This window comes from Leptonotus elevatus, chromosome 2 (genome assembly GCF_054856555.1).
Source record: "Leptonotus elevatus isolate MCC_2025b chromosome 2, RoL_Lele_1.0, whole genome shotgun sequence".
Lineage (NCBI taxonomy): Eukaryota > Metazoa > Chordata > Actinopteri > Syngnathiformes > Syngnathidae > Leptonotus > Leptonotus elevatus.
In genome coordinates, this window is record NC_141240.1 from 25,811,617 (window position 1) to 25,826,790 (window position 15,174).

The following is a 15,174-nucleotide window of genomic DNA, read 5'->3' on the forward strand; positions in this document are numbered from 1 at the left end:
TCTTCCCTCACCTCTGCAATGTCACACACTTTACACATGGGGACAGAGCCCTGGTGTGATTATCTGTTCTCATCGATCCATTGCTCCTCTGTTTCCTCTCTGTTCTTCGCTTTCTTCCCTTCATTCCTATCTCACTCTCTTCCCGCTGCTGCCGCCAAAACCTCATTAGCGAAAATGTGTCTTTTCATATGCCGACTGCCACCATTTCTGTTGTTCTTTTCTCACTCGTCTAATTTGTTTGTGTTTTGTCCGTGCCCGCCACCGAGCCTGTTGAGGGGCAGGTGAGTCATTAGCTCATGGTAAATAGGCTCCATTGATTGAGGGAGGGGTTAAGCTGTGTACTAACGGTGTATATGGACTGGGGTCACAGTAAAACAGTGCTGGTTTCATTGGGTAGTAAGTCAACGGTGACAAATAATACTCTGTGGGACATACAGTGTGTTTCAATGGCTTAAAGTGATGACAGAATCTTGGGATTTCCACCTTTTCCAAAACATTAGGAACAAGCAAGCAACATTTTCAGGCTTAAACATCAACAATAACTAAAATTCTTGCCAGATAGCCAATATGTACAGAGAATACATATTAGATAAAAGGTAGATGGCACATGGTACGAAAAATGATTCGTTTAGTTTGCTACGGGTGAGTCAGATTTTTCTTCCAAGCGGCGCAGAGAGAAAAATTGAAGAATGCAAGTGCCACTTTCTAATTGTTCACCTTTAATTTTGCAAATATTCTAAAAGCAATCCGTGTAGATTAGCGGTCTCTACTCAAATTACGAGGGTGCCACTGGAGATAAAGTGTGTGGGCCAGCCGCATGAAGTATTCCGCAAAAAAAAGAGGTTCACGTTTTCAAAAAGTTTGTCCAACTAATCCAATCTTCTCAATCGTTATTAATGCAATTAAAAACATAAACGGTTCTTCAGAACGTGAACAAGATTGGTGACCTGGTCCTCTCGCTCATCTCCCTGCTACTTTGCATACTCCTCAGCATGTCTAGTTTGACTAAAGACATCCGAGTTCTTGAACACTGCTACTTTCTCTGTGCATTCACGGCACGTCAGGGTGTCGCATCTCCTGTTTTTCTTGGAAACGGCTGTTCTTCTCACCAACCTTTCTCTTGACGGCAGGTTTTGAAAGAGACATGACTGAGACTGGGTGACAGGATATCTTTTCATACCAGTTGGTATCACTTCATTTACAATAGTATTTGAATTTCTTTTGTGCGCTGATCTGTGTTGAAATTCCTCAAAACCCAAAGCAGACGGAGTGGACAAGGCTGAGAGTTTGAGAAATGTAACCAACGCTTCGTTTCAATTGCACGGCCATTGTAATGACTGACCAAATTTCCGACTCAATTCAGTGCTCTGGTACTTTATTCTTGTACATGAGTCACTTGTTTCTCTGGTATTCTGAAATACTAAACCGAATCACTGAAGGCCCCTACTGCAAACAAGTGGACTCAAATAAAAACGGGGAATCCAACTGGTGAATGGAAAACACAATTCATTTTCACCTCAGGGATCACAAGCAAAGTAAGACAGAGTGCAGGCCTTTCTGCTTCAGCTTGAGGCCTGCACATCGGATTTAATTAAGATGTCATGAAAATGTATTGCTCTTCTAAAGAGGCGTAAATCAGGTGTGAAGGTGGAGCGCTGCAAGAGAAAATAGCGTTTAAGTACTACTTTCAAAGTTGCTCACAAAGAACTTGAGACAACAACAGCCGCCAACCTTCCCCACCTCACGTCTCTTTCTTTTTCCGACCGCGTCGAAGCAGAAAGAATATGGCCAAATTGACGGCCCGATCCAGGAGTTTGTTAGCAGGCTGAGAAGTTGTTAAGAAGCACCAGCTGCAGCCAGTCGTGGGCTTGTCTTTCTTCACTGTGCTGGAAAGCTTGCATCGATGAAGCTGACAACGATTTAGGCCACCAGAGACCGGCTGTTCTCTAAGGGAGCTTTTCAATGTGCTTTGTTTCCCTTCCTGTTAGTCTTCTCTGCAACACGGAATCTTTGATCAAATACTTTTTCTTTTTGCACTGATCTTCTGCGGAATTTCTGTGTTTGAATGTAGGGACAAAACAATAACTGCAATCCTGTGAGCCTGTTCCTAAACTACAAACAGGACTGAGATTTAGTCTAATCTGAAATTTAGATCGAGATTATAGTCTTATATTGTTTCAGAAATGGGAAATTTTGTGCCGCAATAGTGACAAACATGGTACAGTATTGTACCCTCGACTGCAAATGAAAATGCAATTAGAACAGTCCTAGAAAATAATTTTAAATCATTAGTGTTCATAGTTTTTGAAGGGGGCAAAACAAGAATTGGGTGTGACTACCACAGTGACTTGAGATACAAGTTTAATTTTTTCTGTGACCACGTTCGGAAGTCAAAACACTTTTCTCTTTAAAATCATATTTTCCTATCGAAATGAATGGAAATGCCATTAATCCCAGTAACACCATCTACCCCAGCAAAAAATGTTATCGTCTTTTTAATGTTATATTGTACATTATGAAAACATACAATAATGACATAATCACAGAATGCAAATGATCAAACAGATTTTGACACATTGTGTTTAGCTTCAATGGAAATTGTAGTCAACCTTTATTAATTATCTAATCGCTTCTTTCTTTGATTTAATAATTGGGTCTCTATTTGTTTTATATACATCTCCCCAAACTTGAGCACAATATGACATGTGAGGCAACACGAGAAGAATACAATATATGAATACCTTTCTTATTTAGGAAATCCTTTATTTATAAAGAACAGCCGCTGTTTAGCTAGTTTCCGTTTCTATGGCTTAACTTCATTTGGTGAGTGTTTATATTAATAATCACTCCCCAAAACTTTACTTAAGTAATTTGTTCAATTTCGGTACCATTTAAATTCAGTTTTATGTTACAGTATGCAAGGTGTAATTCTTAATTTTGTTTAGTTTGATAGTAATCTTAATGCGCGATGATAAAGCGCTTGATGCTTGAATTGCTCGATATCTGCCAAACTGCTGTTTGATGTGAAGGGAGTTGAGTTCCTTTCCACCATACAGTGCTCATATCTCAAAAATGTTCAAGGGGGAAACAAACTAGCAGAATAATGGCTCTTATCTCGAAAAACTTCTAAGTAGGGTCACTTGTATTTCAAGTAACCACTGTAATTTCTACGTATGTCGCAATTGCAATTTTGTTGCCCCCGAGGCTTGAATTTTACATTACAACAGAATTTACATTGTGCTTAGACCCACCATGGGATTCAACATTTTTATTCTGTTTTGAAGGACAGTCAGTGGAGACAAAAGATGGATTTTACAGAACAGGTAATTATTGTATGACTATTTTCTGTTACAGAAATGTAAAATAAGGTTTAGTTAACTTATACAAATGGGAAACGATGAACCTTACTCGGTCAAATGCGTCCTTTCCGGTACATACTGCAGCTTTAGCGAGCTTTCTAGCTTTATGGACTATTTGACAAAGCCTACTTTAGCTTCAAAACAACTCAGGAAAATGATACCTTGGGATCTTTTGGTTAGCATTAGCACCGATACTAGCACTGTGAGAGTTGTCCTGGCTGGTCCATCCTTATTAAAGATCAGAGTAGTAGTAGATTTGGGGTCACTGTGGCAATGAGAGATGATATTTTCCGTTTAAAGAACCCCATAATTTGAAACCGTTATTTGAAAGTCATACAATGCTTTGAATTTAATTGATTTTTATCCCAGTTTGTTGGTCACGTTACAGGATTAGCTGCAGTACTTTTTGTTTGTGAAATTGGAGTAAAGCTTACGTTTGGCTGCATTCTGCCGTCTGCAATCTCGATGTACCCTGACCGACGAGTTATGCCCAGTTTTGCTCACCAGAAAGCCCACAAAAGAAACACACTGTGATTTAAGGTGCATTGTGTACTACTATGTGCAGCCATGCTGATGCAATCCAACCTTTTCTTCCATCATCACGCGTTACCCCGGCGGACACCTTAAGTGGTGCTAGGCTTTGTTGGTGGGGGGCGGGTAAAGGTCTCCTTTAGCCAGGAGCGCTCAACCTTTTCAGTCATCTACGTGTTCGACGTAAGACTATTACTGATTTAGCAGCGGTAGACTAGAAGTGTTATTCCGAAGTTCCACCAAATGCAACCTCAACATTTTGTCCGCCTCAGTTTGGATCTGAATAGCGTGTGACAGCTCAGGTGTGAGTCTGTTCTCCAGACATTCTTGTGCACTTTCACAAAGTCTTCTCAATAAAGACCAATATTTTTAAATGCGCATCTCAGTAACTACCTGATGTGATTGCAGCATTGTCATCTGGAATGCATCACACACTTATTGGATTGCAGAGATGCATTAAGCGACTCATTTTCCCACACAGGCTAAGGAGCCAAAGAGTAGAAATTGAATCAAAATGCTCTGTGGTGATATTTCACCGTCTTAAGAAGCCTTCACGGCTTAACCCAGGGCTGGACTGGGACTCATTTTCAGCTCTGGAGTTTCAGGGCTCAGACCGGCCCATTTTAGGTCACATTTTAATGAACATACACAATTTTACAGTATATTTAAAATAGATGAGCATTCCCTTCAACAATAATCATATTCCGTTTGATCAAAAATGTCATTTACAATTGAAAGAGCACAGTCTTTATTTCAACAAGTATGTAAACAAAAATGGGCACAAAAAGAAACCAATAAGCAAATGTACATTAAATGGGATAAGACATTGTACACTTTAAAAAACACACTCACCAAATAAAGTTAAGGCAGCTAACACTGTACTTCCTGTTAGTACTCTTATTTTGAAACATTTTCTCACCACTTCTGGGGCATACTTCTGAGCTGACTGACGCTAACTCGAAGAGAGCAACGTTATTCGTAGGAGACTTTCCCATCAAGCTTTGTGATTGTGTTTTGCCTCTTATGTGTTATTTTTGTACAGACAAGGTTTAATATAGTTATATTGTTTCTATTCAATTCATGGATTTAAGTTTTGCTACTTTTGATATTAAATTATTGTACCTCTGTGACAAAGGCAGACAGGCAGTGCTATATGTAATTCAATGGCTGTTACAGTTGATTGACAATGAGAAAGTCAACATAACATGACGTGGATACTCCTTATTTTTACAGGCTGATTCAAAAAGGAATGTGTGGGCCGCTGCACGATTTTGTAACGAATGTGTTGGCTCCTGCCTGCCGATTCGCGGCCCTTTATATAGTTCCTCCAGATGGCCCAGTCCGGGCCTGGCTTAACCTGATCATGACCATGTGCGCACTGGGTTTTTAGATTTAAAAGCAATCACAAGATCCACCCTTAACCTAAAGAACTGCTCTAATGTACTGTAAACGTTTGAATGACAACAATAGGAGGCTTCATCGATCTTTCATTTTTAACTGTTATTTTACACTGAGGGATGTCAGATAGAAATGTCTGAACATGTGGGTCACACACTCCCTCGCTTAAAGGATATCAAAAGGCCTCTTTTAAGAAACCAGTCCCAATTTCCCCGCAGCGGGTCTTGAACCCGCAACGCTTCAGTCCCCAAGCCAAAAGCCTTGAAGAATGACCTCAAGACCAAAAGCTTGTAAGCTATCAGCATCAAGTGGCAGTCATGGGGTCAACTTTATGGAAGCTGAACCAAATCAGTGGTCCGCATCGATATGGTAGATCCACGGCAGTATAAAAGAAAATCATGTCATCACTGTAAATGTACTCATTAAAACAGGATTTTCCCGATGTTAGCAGCCAGAGTGGTCACGCTCTCTTCCTGCACACGCCCTTAACTCATTCGCTCCCAAAAATGTATTTAAAAAATGTTCTATTTAAAATAGTGCCATGGTCCCAAAAACGTATTCATGTTTTTTTATACTAGAGCATACAGAAGGCTTTGATGCAGCCTCTGACATGAAGAAGTTTCTTTATTTATTTCTCTTGAGAAGAAAAAAAAGAAGTTTCTCAAAACAATGGTAGTTTTTACCAAAAAAACGACCAGCAGGTGGCAGCAGAGTATAAGAGATCAGCCATGTTGCGACAAGCTCTTTTCCCCCCAGTGTTTTAAACCGGTTTGTGAATGATGATGAAACTTAGCTATATTCTAATGCTAATTGCTGCAAAACTGAAACAGATACAAACATACTTTTTTTCCTGATGAAAGAAGAGACTCTAATCTTTGTTTTGGTCGGTTCCACGTTTCTATAGCAACAGAACTGTGGGCTTTGAAAATCAGTCAAAATCTAGTAAAACAGCCGGGAGCGAAGGGGGTCGTTTCAGTGAAAATGGCTGGCCATAAATCATGACGCTTAATCATGCAAGCAAAATCAAAACACATGACAAATTACAGTCATCTGGAAATGCAACTGTGCCAGTTTATTATCAGCTACCAGTTTTGCATAAATTAAAAAAAATGTGGTCTGGTCTTGATCTAAATCAACAATAGACAAACACTGCCGCAGTGCTTCTTGAGAATAGAAAATTGAAACCTTGTGTGTGTTTTGATGGGGCAGAAAAGCTTTTACCAACTCCTCAAACCTCTTTCCATTGATTGGCGATAATAATGTCATCAGGCCTTGAAAAAGCTCCTACTGTCACCCTGGCAGTATACCGGTTGTTCCTTACAAACATGCATCAGTTTGAATAAAAATCGTCCCTGCTCTCTAATGCAAATGTAGTATTTGAGGCGTGACCTTCTAGCTAGTGTGGGAGAATTTGGAATGTTTGGTTGCTATTCTGTTTGACACATGGCTGCAATTCCTGTGTATTATACATGTGAGCTGCAAAGAGACTGCAACCATCCCTCAAATGTCATCAGCCTTCATGGCATTGCCCACCAGCAACAGCAGCACGGATGTTTGTAAAAAATAGTCAAGCATTAGCTTATAGCACAAGCAAGCCATCGCTTCAGTTTCTGCTGACTCTCCCGAGCTCTTCAGCTCCTTGAACCCGATGCTTCAGGCTAAATAACTTGTTGACGCGGGCCTGTCTTCCACCCGTCTCAGGTCGGCCATCGACGGACAGATTTACACACCGGGGGTGTATAGCTATTACATCTCCTGTTATTTGTCATAAAAAAGCACTGAACAGTGACCAAGTCTGAGGCGGCGATAAAAAGCGGCGGCCTGTGAGATGGCAACCGCGCGTCATCAATCAGACACTGTGGTGAAACAGTGGGCCCCTCCGCTGGGTGGTGGAAATTGATTTTTCTGTTAAGTCTCACCGATTAGGGTGTGAAAGAGGCAGCGAGGGGGAATGGGCTCACATTAGATCGGCCACTGTGAGAAAACAAAGCAAACGCTGATGATTCCCAGTAGGTTGGTAGCTTATAGACTGACCCATCTGTACAGATGTAAGTATACATCATGTCTTTATTGCAATTTGTTGAAAGGATTATTTTTTTTCCACCTGTAAGGAATAATGGAGACAGTCACTGATACGGTCGTATGTTCCCACACAGTGACAATGTCAATTTAATCATGTGAATGATTCTCTCTCAATATGTGTACCCAGAATATCATCAAAGCAGCTGTGACAGGTTTTTGCTCGACTTCAGAAAAATTAATTCATGGATGGATGATATTTGAAAAGCTTCCAGGCCAAGGCGAATGCCATGTGTGTCCCATCTAAAATGCGTTGCAGTTCCTTTTGCCAAAATGTAATTTTTATTTTTTTTATATCATAGGTGGGCAAACTTTAGTCCTCAAAGGACACATTATAATTGATAAAATGATCATTTAGTGCTTTGTAGGTCAGCAGAAAGCTTTTATATTTAATTTTTAATTTTATTAGCTAATAAGGCCAGCACTGGGGAGAAATGGACTCTCCTCCTCATTCTGGCATTCTGGACCAGCTTGAGATTCTTTCATGACTTATTGGAGCAGCATGTGAAGAGAGCATCACAGTAATCGAGCCTTAAGGTCACGATGGCATGTCGTTTTTCAGGACCAGCTAATGGCAAGAAATTACTGTTGTTATTATTATTATTATTATTATTATTATTATTATTATTGTTATTATTATGTTGCCCAAGTGTGTGACTGCTGTCATTGACAATTTTTGGATGCGAGTCACAGATGTTACCAAAATTCCTCACTATACTGCTTGGGGCGAGTGCAAAATAATCTAAAGTAGCTGTATCACTAGAAAGTTTAGCTCTTAAGTCATGGGAGCCAATTACTTCAGTTATATCGGAGTTCAATAGTAAGAAATTATTAGCCATCTAACTCTTGATTTTTTTTTTAAGGCATTCCTGAAAGTTGGTTAACCAATTAGTTTCCTCAGGTTTCATAAATAGGTAGGTAGTGTGTCATCAGCTTTGCAGTGGAAATTGACAGTGTTTTCTACTAATACTACACAAGTAAAGACTAAAGAGTACTGGCCCAAGTACAGACTCCTGTAGGACACCATATTGAATTTTAATAAGCACTTAGTCTTTGTTGTCAATATTTACTCACTGTTGGCGATCTGACAAGTACGAGTTAAAGAAATGTAGGTGTGGTTCATTTAATACCAATGGCATCGTGTTTATTTTTATATTAAATCTATTTTAACTAGGGGTGTCAGCCAATAAAAAATGTTAAGCATATCTAATCACATGACTTCAATAGTTTACTCATGATAATTGCAAAAAAAAATTCTGTTCTAAATGTACAATAAAAATAGTTTTTCTAGTTTTCATAATCTTAATATAAGAGTGGAAAACTGTTAGAAATATGGCTGCATCTTTTAATCATTGATACAGTAATTTCATAATTTCATAAAATTTTGTTAAAATGTAAAAGTACTGTAAAAAAATAAATAATAATAAATAAAAAAAAACTAGTGTAATATTGATTTGTGTTTAGGTCATTTTTCTGCCACTAGATGGCACAATTGCATGTGTAAGACGTGACAGCTCGGTGCATTTTTCTTTTCATATTAAGAGCTATCTAATCTTTAACATGAAGCAACTTGTGAAATTCTGCACGTTTTTAAAATTGTAAAGTACAACATGACCCATCTCCACAAATATATGGATTATTATTAAGTTCATTACTGCTCATTTTCAACGTCGACGTGTCTGCTGTGTTGTGACTGGAATGACCCCAGTACTGGCTTTTCAAGTAAGGGACTAAGTCATTAATCGCATTAACGCACTAATTGTGACACCCCTTATTTTATGATTTAGTTTGTTCGCTACTTTCCACCAAACAAACGTGACACTATTTTCCTACATCACAAAGAGATGTCGCTGTGTGCATCCACTTCCTTGCTCTTATCTTCCATTCATTCACCATGCGCAAAAGTGCGCCGTTGAAATATGATTCAGTGCACTATTCTTATTGTGTGATGTTCTGAGGCATGCTGGTGCAGTGACCCCCGCACCCCGTCGCCCATCTACCTAATAAGCATAACAATATGTGACAAGGCTAGAGCTACTGAAGGAAAAGAGGAGTATTCTCGCCTGCTTGAAATGTAGCTGACCTCTTTTCCACATGTTTGTAAATCCTTCCTCTTCGCCTCATTTCTAAATGCATTTAGCATGTACATTAAATCCGCAAACTGTATACCTTGGCTCATAATGGAAAATAATCTCAGCTATTTTACCACCAATATCTTGTGTTAATATGTGTGAAGTGTCAGTTGAGAGAAAGTTACAAATTGCTTTAAGACGGAATTCCAGCGGATAAGTTGATTCGAAAAATAGACCTGGTGGAATTTGTGGTGGACGTAGTTGGCATAATTGAGGGGCTGGGTAATGAACTGAATTTTTCAGTTATTCAGATTAATGGCAAAGATGGGCTCTTTTGACTCTGAAATGTATAGCTTGTTATAGTCTACTCGAAGGCGTGCCATAATGTTTTACTAAATTACTCAAAGACCGCTGTGCTGTATTACAATTTATGCAGGTTTGACATTTTCCTGAACTAAGAAATGAATTAGGAGTTGATCAGTGAGTCATTTGTACTCTCAGCTTCTCCTGCTGCTGCTTCAAACCTGAAAGTTGAAACACAGGCCACTCAAATATTTAGGATTCGACTGCGTGGTTTAAAGCTTTTCAGAGTAATCAAGAAGTCTAGAGTACATGGGGAAAAAAAGTGTTTACTATCTAAACATTTTGTGGTGTAGAGGTTAGCAAAGTGATAAAGATACAGAACGCCTGAATGTTTGCTTTCTTGGTCCGGCAAAGCTACAGAGATAAACTTGATGGTCGGAGGTTCTGGGTTGTAAGCGGACACTTTTGTGAATTCATTAAGACCTTAGATGATTAGCTATTCATTCTTTGTCTTCAGCCTCTATAAATAGGCCAGCAAACCGAATTGCTGAGCTTTAGTTCCCAGTTTGCCTTTTAAGAAGTCTTACAATGTTCTCTGTACAACTATATCGATATCCAATCACTTTGTCGTCCTCACGTCAAAGAGTAAAAAAAAATATATATATATATATTTTTTTAATATATTGGGTGACGCAAAACCTCTTCTCTTTGTGTTCTTGAGACGTCGTGTTGATCTCACAGATACGTAAATACGTTGACATTAGAAACATTGAACAGGTTTAACATTTATGGTTGTCGGACGCACCATTGTCCAAGCAGATTCGAAAGGAAAAGCCATCTCCACATACCCCACACCGAGTAAACCAAAGCGTACTTGTGTTGGCCAGAGAAAATAACGCAAAGAAGGATACAGTCTCACATCTGTGTATTTTATTTTCTCTACCCCCGCATTTCTTTCTTCGGAGTCAATCTTGTGTCTGCAGAAACAATGTGCATACGGCCATTATCTCAAGCAGGGCGTGCCAGAGCGTGAGGGGCATCCTTCGCCTGACTGACTTTCATTTACAAAGTAGTCGTGTCACTTTTGTGTGGGGAAATGAGATAGCACTGCAGCTACATTATCCCAAGCACGCTTTGCATCCTGTTCTTTCTCTGCCCCCCTTTTATCAGACCACCCCCCCCCCCCCCATATTGTTTAGCGGCTCCCGAGACTCCCCGTTCTCCTGTCTCCCAGGATCAATTAGTCACTTGCACAGAGCGACGGAGCAGAAGAGACAAAAGGGCCGGCCAAGATGGCGTTGCAGCGAGGTGAGGAAGTGACATGGACTTGGTTCCAGGTTATAAACATGACAAGCGGTCCTGGTGGGAACAGAGGACTTGACAGGTACTGCCGGGACATCAACACAAAGTCAAAAGAGGGCTCACTTGATGTACAGTTGCCCATATTTGATGATTTCATAAAAGAAAGGTGAGAGAAAACTCGAACTCTCTCCTCTTTCTTTCCTCCCCTTTTTGAACCTCCTTTCCTCACATTTATGCCTTACTTTTTAAGCGCCTTCATTTAAAGGACTATCATGGAAATTTGACTTTTTAATTGCCCGTGTACATACAGTGGTGCTGATTTAACGGTTGCTACAACTCATCCGTTTTGCTTTTTGTTGTGAGACAAAATTCAATATATATCTGAAGGAGCTGCTTCAGATACACTATCACTCAAGTCAAGTGAAAAATATGTTTGATTAATCGTAGTTTTAGCTGCAATTCACTTATTATCGAAGCATAGTGTTGAATTTAATGACAGTGCTATTTGCAGTAGTGGTACACACTAAAAACAAATGCTGGGTTATTTTCTTAACCCACTTGCTCGGTAGCAGAATGGGTTTGACCAACGTTTAGGTGAATTATTTTGACCCAACAGATTGGGTTGAAGATTGGATTTGGGCGGGCTGAAGACTGCGTTTGGTCATGTGACTTTGCAAGATGAGCCGTAATTGGTCGAGAACAAATGTGAAGTCATTTTCAGTCGATAGCAATTGGCAAAATGGCCGCCACCTGAGATGGATAAAACCAGGTGGATTTTGCTACTTATTTCAGATTGCACAAACGCAATACTTACAACATATTATCGTAAAGAATAGTTTTGACTAAAAAATTCATAAATCTGCAATTTTAGACATGTCTTTGAAATTAAAAGTGCTACAAAAACACTAAATATGGGGCAAAAATTTGAATGTTGTGCCATTATTATTATTATCTATCTGTTTAAAGCTAATACGTGATACAATTCTCTAAAAATGTTGTAAAATTGTTTGACAAAAGTATTAAACTTTTTTCTGGAATATTTTAGTGGTGAACTCATAGACCATTTATTTAACTTTTTTTTTTTTTCATTTGCACAAAATCTTACTAAATTCTCTCCACAGAAGATGGTGAGTCAGCCAGTATTGTGTTGTGTGTGAGGGCCAAATGTTTGTGCTCATGTTTTTTTGTTTGTAAACTCCTTTGACAACGACCCTCGGGAATATTCATTTATTTGCTCATTCATTCAAGGCTCATTCTCCACAAACAGAACATGTTATTGTGTCAATTATTGTTGTAAACAGGCTACTTACCGAGCATTTAAATGGTACGTTTCGGTCATGTTTCTCCGCTCAAATGGATTTACTTGAAGATCGCCAAGGTGACACTGGCCGTGCAAAACAGTGAGTCACAGCAGGACCAAAAAAAGGTTGGACTATTTTTAGTATTGGCTATGACGATTCCACCAATGCTTGCCAGAAGCATCGTGGATTGCATTGAGAGCTGGGAATTTGGAACCCACTGAATCGCGTACAAACCCCACAACCCCTGCCTAGTCGCAGTTCATGTTTCACAGATTCACTTATAATCCCCCCCTTTTTTTCCCCCTATGTAACCTTTCATAAACTATTTAATGAAAAAGCTATTCCCAGCTCTTAGCATATTGTGTGCTCTTTCTGTAACACACGCAAAACCTGCCACATTTTGGCAACCGGCAGTTAAACTATTACCTGCCGGTTGAGTAGAAGCACCCTGTGGCTAAAGCCACAATGTGGTAGGGTTTTTACTTTCTGGATCTAGATCTGACAACATTGAAAAGAGTCTTCACTGCATGTATATTTTTGTCCTGTTGAGTGGCTGTTGAAAAGCTCAAGCTAACAATTACGCTAATGCTAATTAGCTTACGCCTCTGGAGCAAGTTTCTCAAATCAAATCATCTGTAAAATTGTTGTGAAATGATCGGTTCAAAATGATTAAGGTGTTTTGAGATTTACTATAGGTAGTTGTAAAAATGTGTCACCGAGTTCGGGCCTCACCTTTCCCCTGCAAATATCTGGTGTTTACTGTATCCTGCTTTTCTTAAAATGTGTGCAATTCCTTTTTCTTTTCGTTTTTGTCTGCTGAGTTTGCTATTCAAATTAACCGTGTATGGTTGTTGGCAACTTTTATTGCTCTTTTCACATGATCCACGTCCCCCCCTGGCTGTCGGGACAACATGAGTGATGAGCAAAAACACTGCTTTTGTTAAACGGCAATAGTATTTCAACTAATAAAGTACTACTGACACTCTGGTGTGGGCCAAAGAAGAAACCCTGTAAGGATAATTCTGGCGAGAATAGAAATAGAGGGTTTTTTGTTGTTGATCCCTTGTTGTGAAAAATTCCATTCCAGAAAAGACAGAGGCCATGTTTCTCATCTCCTTCAGTTTTAAGGCAACCGCTTTATTGCATATTATTGCCACCGACTGTTTCTCATATATACAGTGTTGCCAAAAAGTTAGGAATATTTGGCTTTCAGGTGAAATTTCCAGATGAACCTAAAATGCACTATTAGCTTTCCTGGTAAACTTAATTTGACCTTCTCTGAAACTGTTCAATGTTTCACTCACCTGCCCAGAGCATAATGTGCGAAAATAAAAAGCTGCACAGTGCACAGTCATCCTGTAATTGCTGTAAAGTGTTCCCTTCTCTCTCTCGTCTCCTCCTCACATGTTAACATTCTGATACCATCCAGCTCTCCTACTTTTTCATTCTCCTTCGCCTTTACTTTTCTTCCTCAAGGTTTCTTCCTCTAAATGGCTTTGAAGACAGACACTCCATCACTTCTTTTCCCGTTACGACCTTCTCAACAGAACCACCATGTATCTCATTGGTCACATTCAATTTGACAAAAGCTCTTATTTGAATATGGTTGAAACAATCCTACAGTGTAGTATTCAATTCTATATACAGGGAGTCCTCGAGTTACGTCGTACGCGCCCTACGTCCTTTCGACTTGACGCGCCCGTGCCTTGTCCGTAGCACCTTCTTTTTCGCTCATTTCCCACAGCAATGACGCCATTTTAAAGTTATTTAAAGTTGTGTTGTTGTTACCTCCTCCAACAGACGTCCATCGAGCAGGTCGGCTCGCCATCAGGCGCGTCACATTAACGTGTTTAAGTTCGTATTAGCTCTGCAGTCCGTCAGCAATGAATGTCCGTGCAGAAACACGAAATATTGCAATATATATATATATATATATATATATATATATATATATATATATATATATATGCAAATATGTTTTTTTTAAACTTACTGTACAAAGTATTTTGATGTAAATATCGACTAACGGTGAAATTAGACTTAAGTCAAAATTCGTGTTACATCGCCAGTGTAGGAACGTAACTCGGACGTAACTCGAGGACTCCCTGTACTAATGTTAATTTTATCAGCCATTTTTTAATTTAAAGTTTTTCCAGTTTCAATCACGCTTGTTTGTTTTTAGCATAATTCAGCATAGTCAACTATTACTATAAGTTGAGCATTTTAGTCCAAAAAAACAATATTATTGATCTAGTTTTAGTCAACAAAACCTGTCAAAGTTTTAAGTGTAATTTTAGTCAGGACAACCATTTTACCCTTTTACATTGAAAATTTCCATCTGGTCCAAAACTATTTCACATTAAACTAATTTTATTTTCTCTCATCTTTTTGTTGAAAAACAACTTCACACACAATTACAGTATATCAGCAAGCTAGTAAATTAGTCAGCATTAGTCAGTGGTTATATTAACGTTATTGTTGGAATGTTAAAGTCGTTGGATAAATGTTACGTTAAACACCACTAAAAATGTTCTAACAAAAGCATATAATTTTTGTCTCGTCTTTATTCATGAAGTAAAATGTCCTTTGGTCCAGTCTTTATTAAGTGGACATTTCGTCTCGTCGCCATTAGTCAGCAAAAATGCATACTGATTTAGTCCCAGTTCTTATTTAGGGTGGTTTTAGTCAAGTAGTCTAATCTAGTTTTCGGCCGGTAAAAAATGTTAGTTGACAAAATTATCTTCATTTAGTTTTTGTTAATGAAATTAACACTACTATATACTGTATATAATTTACTGAAAAACTCATTGTACCGGTTCCTATCTTAAT

General features: G+C 39.0%; 1 protein-coding gene across 1 annotated transcript in view; it reads left to right on the plus strand.

The window, feature by feature from the left end:
* The first annotated feature begins 5,748 nt into the window (after positions 1-5,748).
* Positions 5,749-15,174, plus strand: part of tafa5l (TAFA chemokine like family member 5, like) — a 71,386-nt gene continuing 61,960 nt past the window's right edge. Inside the window, exon 1 of the mRNA XM_086068770.1 lies at positions 5,749-11,210. The gene's annotated coding sequence lies outside the window, so the exon portion shown is untranslated. The remainder of the gene's footprint in view (positions 11,211-15,174) is intronic.